A 20050-nucleotide genomic window follows, 5' to 3' on the forward strand; every position below is an offset into this window, starting at 1 on the left:
TTCTGCAGTCCGAGGAGAGGAGCGTGCAGAAAGGAGGGCCAGTAAAAATCCCTAATGAGGGGGGAATTCCACTACAAGTGGCAAACCTAGCCTGTCATGGATGGAAAACACAACAGGACTCATCACGAGTTGGGCGGTATCCCGGCAGTATTACCGCCGGGTCCCCGCCCATGCTAATAGTGCTAGTGTTAGCGCCAACTGGTCCAGCGTTATTAGCGCCGGATCAAGGGTTGGGCGGTACCTGTAATTCCCCATTCCTCATTGGGTACATTGGACCCAATGGGGAATTTTCGGCGCAATTAGTGCACGCTAATAGCGCAGCGCTAATTGCACCCGAAAATTGGAAATTTTCTGGTGCTTTTACCCCCAGCTATAAGCTGGGGGTAAACACACCAGACCCATGTTTGGGGAGACCCTTAAATGCGGCGGTAATAGTTTTACTTGCCGCATTTAGGGCTAGTATTACTAAGTATTACCACCGGATTTTAGGGCTACCGCCCAACTCGTGATGAGGCCCAACATCTAGTCACATTACTTCTGGAGCACTCTTCGACTGGGGGGCAGGAGGGGCAGCACTTCTGAGATGCGAGGGCAAGGGGACAAACTAGAGAGCTTGCAGTCTTCTGACTCCAGTGCAGAGTACTATAAGAAATGGGTGCTTGGGGCTATGCCCAGTCTCATAGGCTTACTCTGTGTGTTAAGGAGCATCACATTTTTTGAAACCTTTTGACGTCCCATGATGATTTGCAGTATCCTCATGAAAGGAAGATTGCTGTAAACCATCTCAAGGGTAACATTTTCATGGTTCTTAAAGGAATAGTGCGCTCAAAAATATTATCCCGAGCGTTCAGGCATGTGTTTTTAAGCATATGTTGATCGATCGTACAAACATTTCCTATGTACTTTACCATAGTTTTCCTCACTTTTACACATGCAAAATCAGGCAGCAGGGTGCAGTCATTTCGTGCTAATCTTATCTGTTGCCGCATCGCCCTAAGGTGAACTGCCCTGGCGGCACTAAATCATATCCCCTGCCCCTGATGCTGACATCACTAGACGCGTCTCGTGTCAATGTTCTCTGTGCTACAGCTAATGACTTTTCTCTATGGAAATTGCACGACGCCTCTTTCCTCAATAAGTATAAACAGACCACTTCTCATCAGACAATATCAGATTTGCTTTTCCAATTGTTTCACCATCTTATTTTGTGTATCCTGTGGTTTGTTTCTGCTCTGTTCAGCCATCTTCCTTGCTCGTAGCCCGCGCAAACAGATACTAGTACTATCATTACTACCTATTTTAATTTTGTCATGTAATGTCAACAATACAGTCCTACCAGTATGAACCAGAGTATTCCAAGGCGGAATTACTCGAAAGAGAAAGATGCAGAAACGATGTGGCTTCGGCCGACAGTTGGGGGGACGAATCACCAGATCAAGAGCCTGAGCCTAGTCGCATGGACGACGTCTCCACCTCGTGTACCCGCAGTTGGTGCGAGGTAATGCCAACCGAGGAGGAGAACTGCTGCTGCCGAGAAAACTCTGGATGCTTGTCCTACATATCAGAAGACGAGAAACGGCCGCAATGCGTTACCGACCTGCATGACTTCAGGGCAGCCTGCCTTACACGGTCCGTGTTGAGGATTATGATGGTGCTTATGCACGAACTTCGCGCAACTGTTTGCTCTTGCAATCCAAGTAATGAGTAAGTGGACTCTAGATGTGATGTCACTTAGGCCACTAACATTTCATGGTTGTCTCCTATATTGTCGTAACTTTGATCGATCACTGCCAAATTAATGTAGTCTTGCAATTCTATACATCACGCACAATTTGTGGAAATCATATTGGTCATTTTATGTGTCTTTCACGTACAACCAAGAAACAATATTTCTCCATGTCCCAAATGTAATGTAATGGATAGTTGTTCACTTTTGTAATGTGTCTACACTTTAAAGCCCAAGCCGATTGATCCGTGAAGTGACATTTGTACTGGCACCGATGCCATAGGATACAAGATTGCATTTTCAACTAAGGTTTGATACACTTATCTTGTTCATTTAAATACAGTTTGTATCTTTCTCCTCCAAAGGTGTTACAGGCTGGTGGCCTATCGTGCGTTTACTTGGTGGCTTCATGGGAGGCTTAGACACCGCATTCGACGAGTAATACCCGCCTGTGTCGTTGGTGCCATTAGAGACACATTCCCCAGTGACAGCGGTCAGTACAGGGGATTTTCCCACACTGTGCTGCAACCGGAAGTATACAATGTGTAGTATTTTTTGTGCCATCAACATAAGCAACAAACTAAAATACAACTGAACTTTTATGAATGGTTGTTTCCATTTTTCAGTGAATCAAGGACACGCTCACTTGTCCTGGCAAGGCTAATTGGGTGGGAACGGCCGAGGTGCCAAACACCATGTACACTTCAAATGTATCTTACCTGCAGGGGCCATTGTTCATATGGCCTCCCCAGACCCAGTGTCTCCAGGCAGGCTCCACTGAAGCAGACTGCACACCTTGCAATCCACATAAGTTTGCCTCTCCCTTCAGCAGTGTTCCGGGCCTTGTCTGCACGCCTCATGCCCATCCATCGACCCTCCATTATCAACAGCAGTTCACACCTGTGGTTATGCGCTGTCAAGCATGGGAACAGCCAAGTTGCCAAACACCATGTACACTTCAAAGTTATCTTCCGCGCCTGGGCCATTGTACACATGGCCTAGCCAGACCCAGTGTCTCCATGCAGGCTCCCCTGAAGCAGGCCGTGCCCCTGCAACCCACATATGTGTCTCTCTCCCTTCAGTGGTGTTCCAGGCCTTGTCTGCACGCCACATTCCCATCCATCTGCCCTCCATTACCAATGGCAGTTTGCATCTGTGGATGTGCGCTGCCAAGGATGGGAATGGGCAAGGTGCCAAACACCATGTACACTTCAAAGGTATCTTCCGCGCAGGGGCTATTGTTCACATGGCCTCCCCAGACCCAATGTCTCCAGGCAGGCTCTCCTGAAGCAGGCCACACTCATGCTATCCACATAAGACCACGCTATATATATGCCACTCATTCACATACACATCCACTAATTCTTTATAAACCCCTTGATATTTATTGTGAGAACATCTGTGACCACTGAAAGTCAGCTCGTCATCGTGCTACCTGTGAACATCTCTGAGCACTGGAAGTCAACTGGTGATCGCGCTACCAGTTCTCCTCCTACTAACTACCCTGCTTGCTGAATCTGTTTGTTGGTCAAGGTAAGGGCAGGTCACCTAATCATCTCTTCTTGATCTCTAAATTTCTATCTATTTCGATCGAATGTACCCAGTGGTGTAATGTTCATTCATCTCATTGCCATTATCATTGACTTCTGTTTGATTTGTTCTGTTCTCGATATATAGCAATTGTCATCAATGTCAATTGGGATAGAATTGCATCCTTCGCGGACAGTGTCTATAAGCATGTTTGCTTTTGATGCATGATAGTCCATACAAGGGATGAGTAACACGTTACGATTTGCGTCACATCAATCAGTTGTGTATGAAACTTATCCTAGAATACAGTTGGCTAGGCTACACAGGTTTTGCTTCTGCGACCAAAAGAAACATTGCATAGAAATATTTATGATATAATTCCATGTTTCTCATGCAAAAGAATTTTTTAACGATGTGGACTTTTTTTTTTTTTTTTACAGATTTTTCTTTTTTTTTATTTGCATTTTTCAAGTGCTCACAAAGCCCGCATGCAGCGAGGAACTGTTACAGGAATTGTTTATTTATTTTATTTGTTTTGGTTAAGTCATGTTTTTTTTTTCCTTAGTTGTGTATTTATAACGCGCTTAAATGCCCAGAGATTTCTAAGGGCGGACCCGGGGATCAAACCTGTGCTGCTTAATGTCATCTTGCTTCCAAGGCGAACACGTTGCCGCTGAGCTATCCTCCCGTACAATGCCTGCTTATATGGTTTACGTTTGCCGTTATAAGAGCCATATCAAACCTAAAGGCACAATAATGCAAATATTCCTGAGGAATATAGATCTAATAAGAGCCCAGGATGTCTTGGGGGACTTTAGGGGTGATCGATTCCGCATCTGCCGCCTGCACTTTACCACAAAAATGTACGACAAATCGCAGTACACAAAGAATCATCCACTCAGAACGTCTCGTAAATTGCTTCTAAACGCAATTCATTCCAACTCTATTCATGCACACGCTGCCTCAGGTGTGCCACGGTTCATGATTTAGCTGTAGGCCTTGGGGTACTGAACATGTTGGTGCTTTTGGTGTAAATGTTTCTTACTAAACTTTGCATATTTACCAGATTGTATTGCTTTATAACTATAACCCATTTTGCTAGACATCTGTACCTGGTTTTAGGAGGATCATAGAAAACTATTTATGAACACAGAAAACTATGCTATATTGCCCTTCGAAATAAGCACAATCTTTTCGTAATCGGTTGCTTCACATGTCAACTTTTTGTAGGTGAGTATATTCACTGAAGCCTGAAGCACAGACTATAAGTAGTGACGACATCACCGACACATCCAGTATAACAATGGTGAGCAATACAGATTTGTTGAAGTTCATATTCATGAGAGTTGGATCTTCCCATATATCTAATGCAAATCTAATTTTCCCTTTACCACTTCGTGACAATGCACTGAAAATGAAGGAGCAAGATTCTGCATCCATTTCTTTCCCGGAGTCAACAACAACTTCGAGCGCCTATCGGGTAGTTTTATTTCGCTATTCGATTACGGAAATGTAATATGCATGGAATTTTTGATAATATGAAATAGTTTACGTATCCTGTCGTTTGTTTGCATAATGTTTCATTTATGGGTTTTTACTGATATGTACCATTGACTACATCTAATTGTGGCTGTTCAATTTCACTGTTTTCATCCATACTAAAATAAGTACTGTGTTACAGGGGGATGCTGGGACTTCGACTACAATTACATCATCCTTTGGAACTGGAGCATGAGGTGTGCGTACTGACAGTTCCATTGAATGAAAGAAAGTATATCTTACATCTGATACTATTAGACAGTGACATTATTACAAACAAGCTTATTTTTAAACTTACCATTTCAGTACTAACGTTACAATTTTACAAACAGTGGGTTTCGCATGGAGATCTCTGATCGAGTACACCAGCCATCAATCAGGTGAAATTTGAAATGTATATTTTGATTAAATGACGTACACAGTTTACGAGGGTATGTATGTAAGCAATGTGTGCAAGGAAAGAATGTGATATAAAAAAAAAGATTGACTTTTTTTAATGAATATTCTATTCAAGGGATGTATACAAGGTCAGGAATTAGAAGAGGAGGCACATGGAGCAGAGGTGGCGGACCAGCTTGCTGGTGCTGTCGTTACAGTGAAGAACACGGTTTCACAGTAAATCAAAAAAACAAGGGTAACTAACAAACAATTTTGTTTACAAAAAGTGGTTTGGGCTGGTGTTGTCTTCATAACATGTTTTTTTTTAAAATCTAAAGTGCTATGTACTGTATGTTGGATTTACATTGAACATACTTTTACAACCCATCCCCTAGAGGCCCAGAAGAAAATGTAGTATGAAGACAGAGACAACAAACGAAACCAAAGATGCTGCTTACCAAACAGATTTCACCATGGAGCAACTACTATTTGAGGCACGGCGTAGTCCAGTCAATAAGCAGACTCAAGATGCTTATGCCCAATGGCCAGAAAATTAACTGAATGTGACCGGCGAAACAAGCAAAGTGTTTTTGGACCATTGCAACAATATGAGAACTCGACAAGATGAAGAAGACACTGAATATAAGGAAGATGCTTTGAATTACTCAGTGACCATTTCACACAATCTACACCCGCAAAAAAGGGCCACCCAATAAACAATCGACATTGAAGGTTCCTCCAATTCGTGTGCAAATAACACAAGCTGAAATAACAGTCGCAGAATGCCTCAACGCAAATTAACCGAGGAACTAGCCAAAGATCTCGACTTCAATGTGTCCTGTTCGGTCAATATGTCCACCACATTTGTGTCACAAACCATATTTATGCAGGACGATAGTCTAATAAAGGAGCACAAATACATTGTATTCTACAGCTGCCTGGTACAGATTATACTGATGCTGAAATGTGTTCATCGAGTGAGGGGGTGAAGAATGCGGGCAGCCATTGGTGAATGTGACTCGTGTATCACAAGGCACAAACCTGAAAATTCAAGCCACCTGTGGCCTGCTCCATGCTACATTTTCATGGTCCGCTCAACCAATGCTGGGCAAAGTGCCAGCTGGCAATCTACTGTGTGCAGCAGCTTTACTTTTCAGTGGCTCTACTTTCAGTAAGTTCTCCAGTTACTGTCAATTTGTGGGACTCCAGTTCCTTTCTAAAACGCAGTACTACAAATATCAACAAGAATATTTATTCCCTTCTATTAGTGAAGCTTGGAAAATTGAACAAATTTCAATTGAAAGGACATTCTCTGACAAACGGTTCAGGCTAGCTGGCGATGGACAGTGTGACAGCCCCGGATTTTCAGCAAAGTACTGCACATACCACTTTCAGGACATGGAACCTAAAGAAATTGTGAGTTCCGTGGTCATGGAGGTGTCCAAATGTAAATCCTCAGTGGCCATGGAGAAACATGGTTTTATAAAATCCCTAGAAGATCTCCAATCAAGGGGAATCAAATAGACATCATAGCCACCGACAGACATGTTTCAATAGCCAAAGCCATGGCAGAGCAGTTTCCAAACATTCGCCATCGATTTGATGTATGGCACGTTGCCAAATCAATCAATAAAAAAATCACAGCTGCTGGTAAAAAAAAAAAAATGTTCTGAAAATATTTTACAGTTGTCCCGGTCTTTGAGCAACCCTCTTTGGTGGAGCTCCAAAACTTGTGGTGGGTCTGTGGAAATTCGACTTGAAAAATGGCGCTCATTGATGCACCACTGTTCCAACATTCACTCATGGACAGAGAACCAACATTTTCACCAATGTGCACAAAGACCTTTATCGGAGGAGCAGGAACACAAGAAGTGGTCGGTTCCATCTTCACCTCCACACAAAGCTCTTGAGAATTTTGTGTTTGATAAAACTCTAGAGATCTGAAGGGACTCACAGAATTCTGTCACACAGGAGATTTGGAGGTGTTCCACAATATGGGCCTAAAGTACAGGCCCAAGAGATTGCATTTCGGCATAGACGGGATGCAATATCGGACATTACTAGCGGTCTTAGCGCATAACGAGAACGTAGGGAGAAAACAATCGAGGACTGCAGGAAACTTTGGGATGCTTCGGTACACAATGGCCTTTACGAAAAGAAGCAAAAATTGGGTGGTCAAGCCAATATACCAGGAAATGGAATTCGATTATGTGAAAGATCTCACTTTGACTGTGTTGGAAATTCATACTCGTTGAATCGCTCATGATTTTGTTCCTAGGACACATACATTGACACAAAACATTGCAAACGTCTCCTGTCCACCGAAAGCAGACCTCGTGGAGCAGTTTACTTCCCAGTTCAAATAATTAGCAACTATTTATTTGTTCAACAATGTTTATATAAAGTGTCAAAATAAAGCGCCCAAATTGTCTTTTGGGGTTCTGCAGTTGCATTACCAAACACGTGTCCAAATAGCTGAATAAATACGCGTCCCACAAAAGAATGAGACCTAGGCTACATAAGAAACGTGGCACGCAAGAACTACGGACTGTAAGCAAAACAAAGCATCAAAGGGGGTTATTGGTGAGAAATAGGTGCATTCTGACCTATATTTTTATGGGGCATGTGTTGGGGGTAGTTGCTATCGGATGCCTTATCAGAGGGGCTGATCTAGGATTTGCAGCCCTCAAAGCCTTACGATTTCAAACGCAGTGGGTATAGGTGTCAGTGTTACCAAAATATATGACCACTCCTGATTAGGTATATGGGAGGGGGAGTTGATGTGGTGCGGGGGTAGGGTCTACAGACCAGATGCATTCAAAGGGAACAGGGGTCATGGGTTAAGGGGACTGCGGCCTGGCAGGAGGGGGTTGCAGATGGCATGAGTCAGTGAGAAGAGACAGATTGTGCACTAGGGTTGGAGCAGGGCTTGCTCTGACATTCTCGTACGAGCACATTTTGTCAGGGCTCGAGACTCGGTACTTGCAAAATGATCAGCTGATTTGCTTTGAGAACAGGAGACGGGCTGAGCTGACAGGTGTTGGGTGCTTGCTGTGTGAGGCGCTGGGAGAGTGAGCATTTCACCAGAGGGACACTAAAAATAAAGCATCTGAAAGTAAACTAAATGTTACTGTTTTCATTTAAAAAAGTAAATCACTAGAAACTTTGCGCGACATTGGTGAATGCCAGTAAACAATTTGTTTGTTTTTCAAAAATATTTCAGATGCCACTGTGGTCTGCAAGGTTATTTGCTCACATTGGAACTGAAGGTCACTGCGTTTGAATTTTGCTTGTGAGCTGTGCACACCCACGCATCCTACACAGTATAAGGTTCGATTGGTTTTTGTCCTTGGAAGAAAGGGAGGATTCCGAATGGAATGAATGAAGGGAGGTGTGTGATACCGTCAAATATGATAAGATTCACCACTCCTAAACTGGACAAAGAAACATGTAATTTCATTTTATGAAAATTTGTTGAGCTGAACAGAGTCTGCGTTACGCTGAGAATGGAAATGCCGAATATTATGTACGTTTTACTGTAGACTATTTTACAGACAAACGCGTCAAGGTTTCATCATCTAACCGTTATTTCTGGCTTACATTGTAAGGGGTTGTTTGTGGCATATTACGACGACACGCAAAAACAACCTGTGTGTACTTGTCTTTGTCCCGGGCAAATGGGCAGTCCAGCACCGAAATGCACGTAGTCCACATCTGGGGTCCCCCAGGTTCCACCAACGCCAAATTCTACGCTAATATTCCGTTAAAATGCTGTATATGTGTTCTTCGAATTCTTCCGTCAACTTCCGCATCCCATTGCAAGCTAAACATACTCCTTAGCTCTAACCTCTCAAGCGCATCGTAGACTCCAACTTTCCACAATGTTTTCTCTGTGTTTCCATTGTTTCATTTTTGTGTTCATCATTAGTTTTCACACGGTGCAGAATTAATGGGTAAATTGATCAATTAAAATAAAGAACGGCCACTGAGGCACATTTCTGTTATGTTTTCTACACAGCTACATCCTGCCTTTCTGCGAATGTCATCGATTCCACATATCAATCGATGGCTTCTTTAGCCGACAGCTGCATACAAAACTAAAATGGCTGGATGACAATGATGCTGTTTTGGGACGATCGCCCCGGGTCGATATGCCCTTTCGCGGTACCAGCGATAAGGAGCAACCTGACATTGTTTACGGTGGCCTAGCGCCAAGCTGATGCCGAAGCCTTGCAATTCATGGTGCGTCCAACGCGCTTCTTATACCCAAAAGGAACACTGTGTGACTCACGATAAACATTTGTGAATCGAGAACAAAGAAAGAAATTACCAATGTGGTTGAATATGGCAATCGCCAGATGTTCTCAGAGCGTTTATTGTGAAATGAAAGCACATTATAAATTCCAGAGTATTGTGGTTTCCTTTAAAAATAATGTTTTGTATTCAAAATTGAGACATGCTGTGTTGTGAGAGGAAGTGTGTTGATATTCCGGGTTCTGCGTCAACTGACGTCAACACGCAGATGATGACGGGGCGCGTTTGGCTACGCTGCCCAGTAATATCATGGAGATAGGCAGAGAATATCGCTAGGAATGGTGATGGCAGCCAAAGGGGCAGGGGATATGATTTAGTGCCACCAGGGCAGTTCAATCTAGGGCGAGGCAGCAACGGATAAGATTAGCACAAGATGGCCACACCCTGCTGCCTATTTCGCATGTGTAAAAGTGAGGAAAACTATGGTAAGGTACATAGGAAATGTTTGTACGATCGATCAACGTATGCTTTAAAACACATGCACGAACGCTCGGGACAAAAATATTTTTTAGTGCACTATTCCTTTAAGACATTGGGGGTCATTCCGAGTAGGGCGGTAAGGGTTAACGGTCACCGTTAACGAGACCGGTGCCGTTAAACCCTTCCCGCCCTATTCCGAGTTCCCTTTGCGGGTTGGTACTTAACGCCTGCTTTTTGCAGGCGTTAAAAAACCAACCCGCAAAGGGACCTAGGAGCTAATTACGGCACCGTAATTTTCCGTGCGGTAATTAGCGCCTTCCCCATTCCCATTGAGCCCTATGGGCCAAAAATGGGAATGGGGAAGGGCCCTTGGTGAATGGGGAATTACCGACCCCGCCAACCTTGGAATGGGGCGGTAATTCCGCCATTCACCATGGCGGAGTCGGAAAAATAACGGCGTCAACCAAGGCGCTAATAGCGCCTTGGTTAACACCAGGATCGGAATGAGGCCCATTGTTGTCAAAGACTCTAGCAAGCCCTACTGTAAAGCGGGATTGGGTGTGCCCACAAGTAAAGACTCTGGGGAGGCCCCCACAGCTGTGATGGCTACGGGCCGATCATACACGGATACTAGCCAGATAAGGGACTTGAACCTTTGGGTCACTTTAAGAAACCACTAGACTTAGATATTGGGCCCAATGGGCATCTCAAGAAAAGCTCTGATGAATGTTGCCTTTCTTAAGGAATCCGAGGATCCCCTCATGGTCGGGCGACAATCTGTAAATAGTCTACCAGACTGGGGCCAAGGGGGGTTGTGGAAGTAAGAACTCACCTTGTTCTGGACAAAGTATCACACTCTGTGGAGGAAGTGTCTTAAAAATAGTCTCCTACTTATTGAGGCATTTGCTGAGCGAAAGCAACAAACCCACAAAAATAGGCGAGGCCTTACACGTGATCCGCCGCTAGGCACTCCAGGCATAAAAACCGTGCATCTCCCTAGCAGAAAAATCTCTGCTGCAAGACCCACAGTGCTTGAAGACTTTTAACCTCAGGCATAAACTGGGAGACCCCCCCAAAAAGTAAAAGTTGTTCAATGAGGTGCGACAGCTCAGAGCAAGCTCCTTCTCACTCCACATGCAGAAAAGGATTAGCGGTTGGAATCGTGAGCATGAGCAAGGGAGGTCCTGGCCAGCTACATTTATCTTTCCAATTCTGTTGCTGTAAGGATCATGCTCTGTCCTAGCCTCTTCCTGGGCATGACACCCCATAGGTATGGAGGAATTCAGAATGTGTAATCTTTGTGGATGTCAAGGGTTTCTCTTCCAGCCCCACTCTTCCTGCAAGCAATTCATCCCCCTGGCCCGAGTACTATGTGCTTTGGTGTAGCTGACCCATGGTGCAGTTTTTCTGGGCTAAACTATCTCCTTGTGCGTCGAGTACCTGGGCGACTCCCCACAAGGCTTCTGATGCCATCCATGGCACCCTTCCCACATGGATGGGTGGCGGTGAACCAGTCTGCACCCTGCGATCACCGTCAGGACACTCTCGTCATATATGTTTATGGCTAGGATCCCTCTTGCCCCCATGGGTGCTCCCTGCTCAAAACATGGCTCTTGGTACTGTGGCATTATTCCCTTATGGGCGACAGCATAGCTTCTTTCATACCCAGGATGCCAATTACTGCACATACATAGGGTTAATTTTGATCAAGAGTGAACTGTTATGTTCTTTTTCGGTAATGTACTACTTTCTTCAAAAGGGGTGATTCAGGTGTCATTAAAGGGGCAATTCATATTCCTCAGAAAGCCATAACAGGTTAAAAGTACTACTAAGTGATCATAACATCACTATCTCAGATTTGTCCAGGGCTTCCCTTATTGAACTGGTGCATGCAGGACAGGACTATTGGGTGTTGATCAGTTTCTTTGGATAGTGTGGGACCTTGCAGGAGTGTTTCCCCTGGCAGAAATACTATGGGCAAATTTGAAAGGCATTTGTACTGCCTGGCCCCGATAGTTATATATTAATATGACAATTCGGACCCTTTGGCGTTGACAATATTTTGGGAAACGGCTGAATAATTGTGTGTGAGGGTGAAGAAGTAGGAGACCGACACACAGATGGAATGCTTTTGGCTATAGACTTCTATTACTGAAAAAATGAAAGAGAAAAATCCCTATCTGACCCTAGTTCTAAGAGGGGTTTCCTTGCGTGCATTAATAGTTTTTTAAACATTTATTCATTTATTTCTTACGCACCAGAGCCCTCATGGTGCACATAGACACATCATAACAGGCCAAAGTAAAAAAGAAGAACTTCTTTGCATAATTCGACTGGCAATTTGTTCCAGGCTATTACCACCTGAACAGGAAAGGAGAGGCTGCTTCGCCTCACACGCTTTGCTCTAGGGCAAGTCAAGCAAATAGTATTGCAGAACCGTGTGGATATAGCAGCGGTATGTTGCACAAAACTCTCTTTAAGATCAGAAGGAGCACACCCATAAAGACATTTATGGGTCAGAGTATTCATTTTAAAACACATTCTAGCTGCAACGGGCAGCCAATGAAGTTCTTTCCTGTGGGCGCAGATATGTTCTCTTCTTGGACAAATTCCTGATGACACAAGATGCATCATTCTGTAAAGTCTGGAATTTGCAAATGCAGTTTTTAGTGGTGCCACTCAAAAGCGCATTGCAGTAGTCCAATCTCAGCATAATGGTAGCCCCCACCAGAATTTCAAATTTGTCTGTAGATGCATCAGGTTTAATTAACCTTATGTTATGTTACTATATTTGTATAGCACCAAAGCACTTGGGCATCCAGGCGCTGAAACAATACATCCTGAAAAAGAATGAAACAGCCTAAACTCCAGTATTTACTCAAACAATCTGGTCTTCAAATGTTTCCTGAAGACCAGGTGGTTTTCCTCCTTACGAAGCACTTCGGGCAGCTCATTCCAGGCCCGTGCCACCAGGTCGGGAAACGAGCAGCCGCTTTCCCAAGCTTTCTTTGTGCGGTCTACTTTGAGGAAGCAGGCCTTGGCAGATCGGAGGTCTCTTTTTGGGTGATAGTCCCCTTTCTTTGAGGTACTGTGGGGCAGTTCCAAAGATACATTTGTGACCTTTTGTCAACAATTTTGACATAATCCTTGCAGATACCGGAAACCAATGCAGCTCCTTCCGGGCTGTAGATGTTGGTTCCCTTCGTGTTATTTGGTGAACAATCTGTACTGCAGCATTTTGGACGTTCTGTAGTTTCTGTATATCTTTTTACTAGCACCACCCAAAAGAGCATTCCAGTAATCCAATCAGGGAAGTATAACTGCCCTAGCTAGCTTAGCCCGGTTGTCTTTTGAGATCATAGGGGCGACCATTCTTAGGACTTTAAGATGATAATAAGTGTACTTTATAATAGCTTCCACATGAGCACCTGCATTCAAATTGGCCTCCATATATGTGTCAAGTGTCTTCACTTTGGGAGCCACTGCTATCTGGCTATCCTCAATCAAAAGCCTGATCAAGACTGCCTCTGGCATGTTGTGACCCATATATAATTAACTCCGTCTTCGCAGCATTCAAACAGAGCCAGTTGTCAGACATCCAGTTTTAAGGATCCAGTAGACATTGTTTAGCTTTTCCTGATCGAGAGCATGGTTCCCACTTCACTCCATGGACAATTGAAAGTCGTCCGCATAATTGGTGAAATTTTTTTTTCCAACTCAATGCACAAAGGAATAATATATATATATATATTAAAAAGTATTGGGGACAAACACACCCCCTGAGGGACTCCACAAATGGTAATTTCTGTCTCAGATGAGGCATCACCCCAATAGACTCTGGATCTACAGCCCTCCAAAAATGATTTTAACCATCTGATCGCCTCCTCTGAGAGGCCCTCCATGGTGGCCAATCTCTCCAGCAGAATCTTGTGGTCTAGTAGATCAAAGGCTGCTGATAGGTCAAGTAGGAGCAGCAGCCCCAATCTACCTTTTTCCAACATGGATAGCATCTGAGTCTGTAGGTCGATTAAGGCGCTTTCAGTGCCATGGAAGCATTGGAAACCTGACTGGTTTTTGTGCAGGATACCGACCGCTTTCATGTGTGACTGGAGCTGTATAGTAGCTACTTTGTCGATCAGTTTAAAAAAGAACAAAGTATTTGTGATGGGTTGCAGATTTGCTGCGTAATTTGGCTATGGCGCTTTTTTTAAGAGCGTGGTCACCGCCACATCTTTAATGGATTGTGGGATAGTATAGGATTTAAATGAAGCATTGACACATCTACACAGGTATGGGGCAAAGATATCCTGGTGTTCCAAGATTATCTTAGATGGAAGCAGATCCCCCGGGCGGCTGGAGGGATGCATAACAATGTTTTTCATTTCTGTGGTGGATAGCATGGAGAAACCAAAACCCATCGTGGATGCCCCCTGTCTTACTAGCCTCAGGTGGTATTGTGAGTTTTAACTATGTCCAGCACATTGATAAAATTACTATTAATACGGAAACTTGAATATTGGCGACCCAATTTAGCCCTCGCTTGTGTGCAGCCAAATATAAGGAGATCAGTTTTTGTGCTATTTAGATAAAGTTTGCTTTCATCCAAACTTGTATGGTCTTATATTAGAGATCTTGTTCAGATCACTTGAGTAATCACCGCTCAATTCAATAAGCAAATGGGTGTCATCAGCGTAATTTGTAAACTGGGTTCCCATAGTCTCAAGCAGGTTGCAAAGGGGTCGGACATACATATTAAAAAGTGCTGGTGAAAGGAAAGTGTCCCGTGCGACTCTGCAAGTAATCGCTGCCGGGTCTGAGGCAGCATCACCACAGCAAATGTTGGACTATCCGTTGGCAAGAAAGGAACTAATAATCCATTCAATAGCCTCCCTAGAGTAGCCCCCTGTATTGGAGAGAGTTCTTATGAGCCTTTGTGATCAAGAGGATCAAAAGCTGCTGATAAGTTGAGTTACATCAGCAGCCCAGTCTTACTCCTATCAACAACACTCAATATATGGGTCTGAAGATCAAACAGTGCACTCTGTGCCGTAGTTGGATTGAAAAGCGTGACTGTCTAGGATGCAGAATGTTAAATTGATCCAGGTGCCCCAGGAATTGCATTGAGGCAATCCTGTCCACGATTTTCGATAAAAAAGGGACATTAAGTGGTCTCAAATTACTGGGTACTTTCGGATCCTGACCAGGTTTTTCTAATAAAGGGGTGACTACAACATTTTTAACAACATCTGGAACAGTATTGTAGCGAAAAGTCGCTTTAGTAAACAGTGAAAAAAACTGAGCGAATAGTTTAAAATTGCTCAGAATAAGTTTTGATGAAATTGTATTTCCAGGGTAAGTCGTGGGATGCATCTTTTTAACAACACTCTCCATCTCAGGCACATAGATCAAATTAAACTTAAAAACTGTTTGTGATATATTTCTCAAGGGCTCAGATACATTAGGCAGCAAATTCAAAACCTAGTTACTAGCAATCTTTGAATGGGCTAACTTGATTTTGTCTGAGAAAGCCTGTTGAACCTTTGTACAGTCTTCCTTAGTAGGAACAAATGATTGCAATTGTATATGAGGTTGCTCCAATTTTTTGAGAATTTCAAAATGTTTCTACGTATCATTCTTTGAATTCTCAATTTGTACATCAAAGTAGTTCTCATTTGCTTCATATAACTCTTGTTTATAAGTCTTTTCTAGACTTTCATGTCATTTTATTTTGCTCTGTACTATTTTTCCCAAATTAATTCTGCTCGTCTTTTATCCTGTTTCAGAGTGGTCAGGGTAGATGTGAACCAACTCTGATGGTTCACTCTTTCCCGAATTGTCTTCAACTTCATAGGAGACACTCGGTCTGGCAGTTCTGTCAGACATTTTTCTCAACAGGTGGCTAGAACATGAGGGGGGTCAGAATCTGAAGTAGCACCCATGAGCCTATGCATACAACCCTCCAAATCATCTGAATGCACTTTGCTTAGATTTCTGCTAGTGACTTTTTAAAGTATGCTTGTCTCCTGTGCTGCCTTTTCAAGTAGCGTAAGTTGAAAACTAACTAAGTAATGGTCAGACCAAACAAAAGGCTTAATATTTATGGGACTATGGTGCATATTCCTAAATGCCACCGAGTCCAGGACATTTCCCTTGATATGAGTATTTTTCTCTTGTGTATGGTAAGCTCAATACTTTTAAGAGATTGCTTCAGGAGTGTAGCTTCAATGTCTGAGGTGTTGCCCAGCCATCGGTTAAAATCTCTCAAAATTATGGTAGAGCAATTTGGTCTGTTCAAGGAAGCTAGGAGAGTAGTTATTTCTTCATTAAAAGAACAAGTTACTTACCAAAATGGTAACGTTCTTTCATTGGGATGTTCCTCCGACGTATTCCACATATATGACAGGTAATGTCCACAGCTGTGCACTTCGGAAACTTTTTGGCAGAGGGTGTCTTGCATCAATGGCGTCGAGCACATGTCCCTCGAAGGCCTCCATCGAGGGTCGACGTCACCGGATGTTGTATATAGGTTGCACGGCACCCGTTGCCTCAGTTTAGTTTTGTCCCTCAGATCGTGTGATACCAGTCTCCTGCCAGTACAACTCCCTACAGCCTTGTGAAAATGGAAGCTGCAATCACAGAAGAAATTCTCCAGAGGGCCAGGCTGGGAGGGCGATGTGGAATACGTCGGAGGAACATCCCATCGAAAGAACGTTACCAGTTTGGTAAGTAACTTGTTCTTCGAAGGGATTGTGTCCTCTGATGTATTCCAGATCTATGACAGACTCCCAAAGCAGTACCAGACCATGGAGGAGGGAAAGAATTTTGAATGTGAAATTTAGATTACCCAATCAAATGGCTGAATGGGGGACCGTCTTACCAAAGGCCAAATCATGCCCATGGATGGAATCCAGGGAATAGTGTTTAACAAACGTATGGGCAGAAGCCCATGTGGCTGCTTCACAAATATTCTGAATAGGAACTCCCCTCTGTAGAGCAGTCGAGGCAGCCACACCCCTAGTGGAGTGAGCCAGTAAGCCTACCGGAGGGTCCTTCCCCGCCAAACGGTAGCACTCAGTGATAGTTAATATAATCCATCGGGACAAGGTCTGTTTGGAAACAGCCTGACCCAAGCAGTGTCCAGCATAACCTACAAAGAGTTGATCATCCACTCTGACCCGGGACATCCGTGAAAGATAAAAGCTCAAAGCTCTCCTAGGATCCAACCTACGGAGCCTCTCCTCTTCCTTACCAGGATGCGGAGGAGGATAGAATGCCAGAAGAATGACCTTCTGGCTCAAATGAAATTCAGGCACAACCTTCGGAAGAAAAGAAGGTCGCACCCGCAAGACAACTCTGTCCTTAAGGAAAACAGTAAAGGGTGGCTTGGCAGAAAGTGCCCACAATTCACTCACTCTGCGTGTGGAAGTAAACGCAACTAAAAAAACTGTCTTGAAAGACAACAGTCTCAAAGGACAAGAGTGTAAGGGCTCAAACGAAGCTCCCATTAGAACCTTTAAAACCAAATTCAAATCCCAACCCGGCACCTGGAAAGGGGACGGTGGAAACACAGTCCTTTCAGAAACTGTGAAATCAAAGGAATCTTAAAGTAAGAACACTCCTCAGACGAGCGCTTAAATATGGTCAGCGTTGCCAGGTACCCCTTAATGGTACCCACTTGAAAGCCCTTGTGGGCCAAAGAAAGCAAAAAAGACAATGGAACATTAGAAAGGATCCACATTCTGTCCCCTGCACCAGTCGCAGAACTTACACCCACGGCAACGGTAGAGGGATTTTGTTGCGGGCCGTCTGGCTGAAAGCAACACCTCCATCACATCATCTGGGAGGTCCCAATCCTTGTATCTCAACCTTTTAGATACCAAGCATGAAGGTTGAAAGACCTGACCTCTGGATGGCGAACCTGACCCCTCTCCCGTGAGAGCAGATCGTCTCGGTAGGGAAGACGGCATGGAGGGCAGATGGAGGACATTTCGAGAAGGTCCAGGTACCACACTCTCCTGGCCCAATCCAGAGCAATGAGGATCATGCGGGAACTGAACCTCCGCAACACCTGAGGAACGACGGGGACTGGAGGAAACGTACAGCAGTGGGAATGACCACTCCACTACGCACGCGTCCCCTAAGGCTCCTCTGGGGGAAATTCCCACAATCAGAATCTCTTGCACTTCCGGTTGACACTGGTGGCGAAGAGATCTACCTGTGGGGTTCCCCAAAGGGCGAAGATCTCCAAAAGAACTTCCTGAGCCAACTCCCACTTGTGAGAGACTGTGCTCTGCCTGCTCAGAGCGTCCGCCGCCGCGTTTTCGTCTCCGGCCAGATGAACTGCTGAGGTCGAGATTTCCTGTTGGATAGCCCAGAACCAAAGTAAGCTGCATCGCCTCTCTGCACAACGGGAGTGACCCTGCCCCCCTTTTTTGTTGAGGTAATGCATGGCCACTGTGTTGTCCATCATAATCAGGACAGCCTTCCCCCGCACAGACGGCAGAAAAGCCTTAAGGGCTAGCTTGATGGCCCTGAGCTCTAACAGATTGATGTGGAGTCTGAACTCCGACGGAGACCAATGGCCGCTGGCTGTCAACTCATTGGCATGAGCGCCCCATCCTTTGAGGGAAGCATCCATCACGATTGTCACCTCCAGCCATGGTTGCCAAAGTGGTTCCCCCTTCATCAGATTTCTTTCGTCGGCCCACCATAGAAGATCCTGGGCGACAGAGCGGAATCGGAATGTGATCCGACATCTTGCCGGAGAACTGCGACCACTGCATCTTGAGAGCCCACTGCAGGGATCTCATCTGCAGTCGGGTTTCTGGCACCAGAAGAATGCACAATGCCATGAGGCCGAGCAACCTTAAGAATTCGAAAGCCGGGAGACACTGGGCACGTTGAACCTTGTCTGCCATCTGCAGAATGTGATCAGCCCTCACCTGGGGAGGCGAACACTGCCCCAGGGACATGTTGAGCACTGCTCCGATGTACTGGAACCGTTGGGAAGGTGTCAAATGCAACTTCTTTAAATTCAGGGAGAAGCCCAGCTTGTGAAGGGAATGGCAGGTGACGTTGAGATGATCCAGGGCTTGCTCGGGAGATCGCGCCCTGATCATCAGTCAATCGTGCAGGTAGGGGTAGACGTGAATCCCCCCTCGCCTGAAGTACGCTGCCACAACCACCATCAGCTTGGTGAAGACCCTCGGGCGGAGGTCAATCCCAATGGCAGGACCCGAAACTAAAAGTGCGAGTCGCCAGCCGTGAACCTCAGGTATTTCCTGTGCTTGGGATGAATCGGCACATGAAAGTAAGCATCCTTGAGGTCCAGAGACACCAAACAGTCCTGTAGTTGAAGGACCTGGAGGACTTGAGAAAGAGTGACCATCTTGAACTTGTCCTTCCTGAGGAGCTTGTTGTCACGACCCTCGCCCAAAACCCTCTCTGGCAAACACATTGGCCAGGTGGAGTCAGGACTCGGGTCTCTAGAGCCTGGCATCCTCTTCAAAAGCCCTCATGGGGCCAGTCCTGGCGCCAGGCTCATACACCATGAAAAACAATGTGCTTGGGAACTACTTTATTGTATTGTATTGTCAGCCAACATGGAGGCATCCACGTAGCTTGGTTCCTAAGAACCAAGCTATGCGGTCTAGTGTTTTGGGTCTGGTAGCCTAGGGACTACTTTACCTGGACTATTTTGTTGGGTCTATTTAAACCACACCCGAGCAAGACAACACGCTTCGCGTTACTTTGCAGCTTGCAACGTGACGCTCACCGTGTCCAGCTATTCCCTCGAACCTCGGAGAAGCAGAACCTGCAAGGTGACAAAAGGAACATCATTAGCAGCAGCATCTTACCTGCAGTCTTCATCTTTAAACACTCGCAGCTACTGAGAATAGCTTCCTCGAATCTGAACGCCTCCCGGACAGAACGACCTGAAAGAGGAAGGTAGAGGCAACATTAAAGAAAGCAGTAGAGACATTTACAAATTACGAACTGCTCAAAAGGATTACCTGGCTGGTCGCCTCTCGGCTGGCACCACTCCGGACATTCAACTCGCGCTGAAGAACACCACGACCTACAAGGAAGGAAAACACAGGTTAGCAAAGGCAAGACTTTGCAGCGCTGCGCATAGCACTTACT

This window comes from Ambystoma mexicanum, chromosome 3p, assembly GCF_040938575.1.
Source record: "Ambystoma mexicanum isolate Mex_15411 chromosome 3p, UKY_AmexF1_1, whole genome shotgun sequence".
Classification (NCBI taxonomy): domain Eukaryota; kingdom Metazoa; phylum Chordata; class Amphibia; order Caudata; family Ambystomatidae; genus Ambystoma; species Ambystoma mexicanum.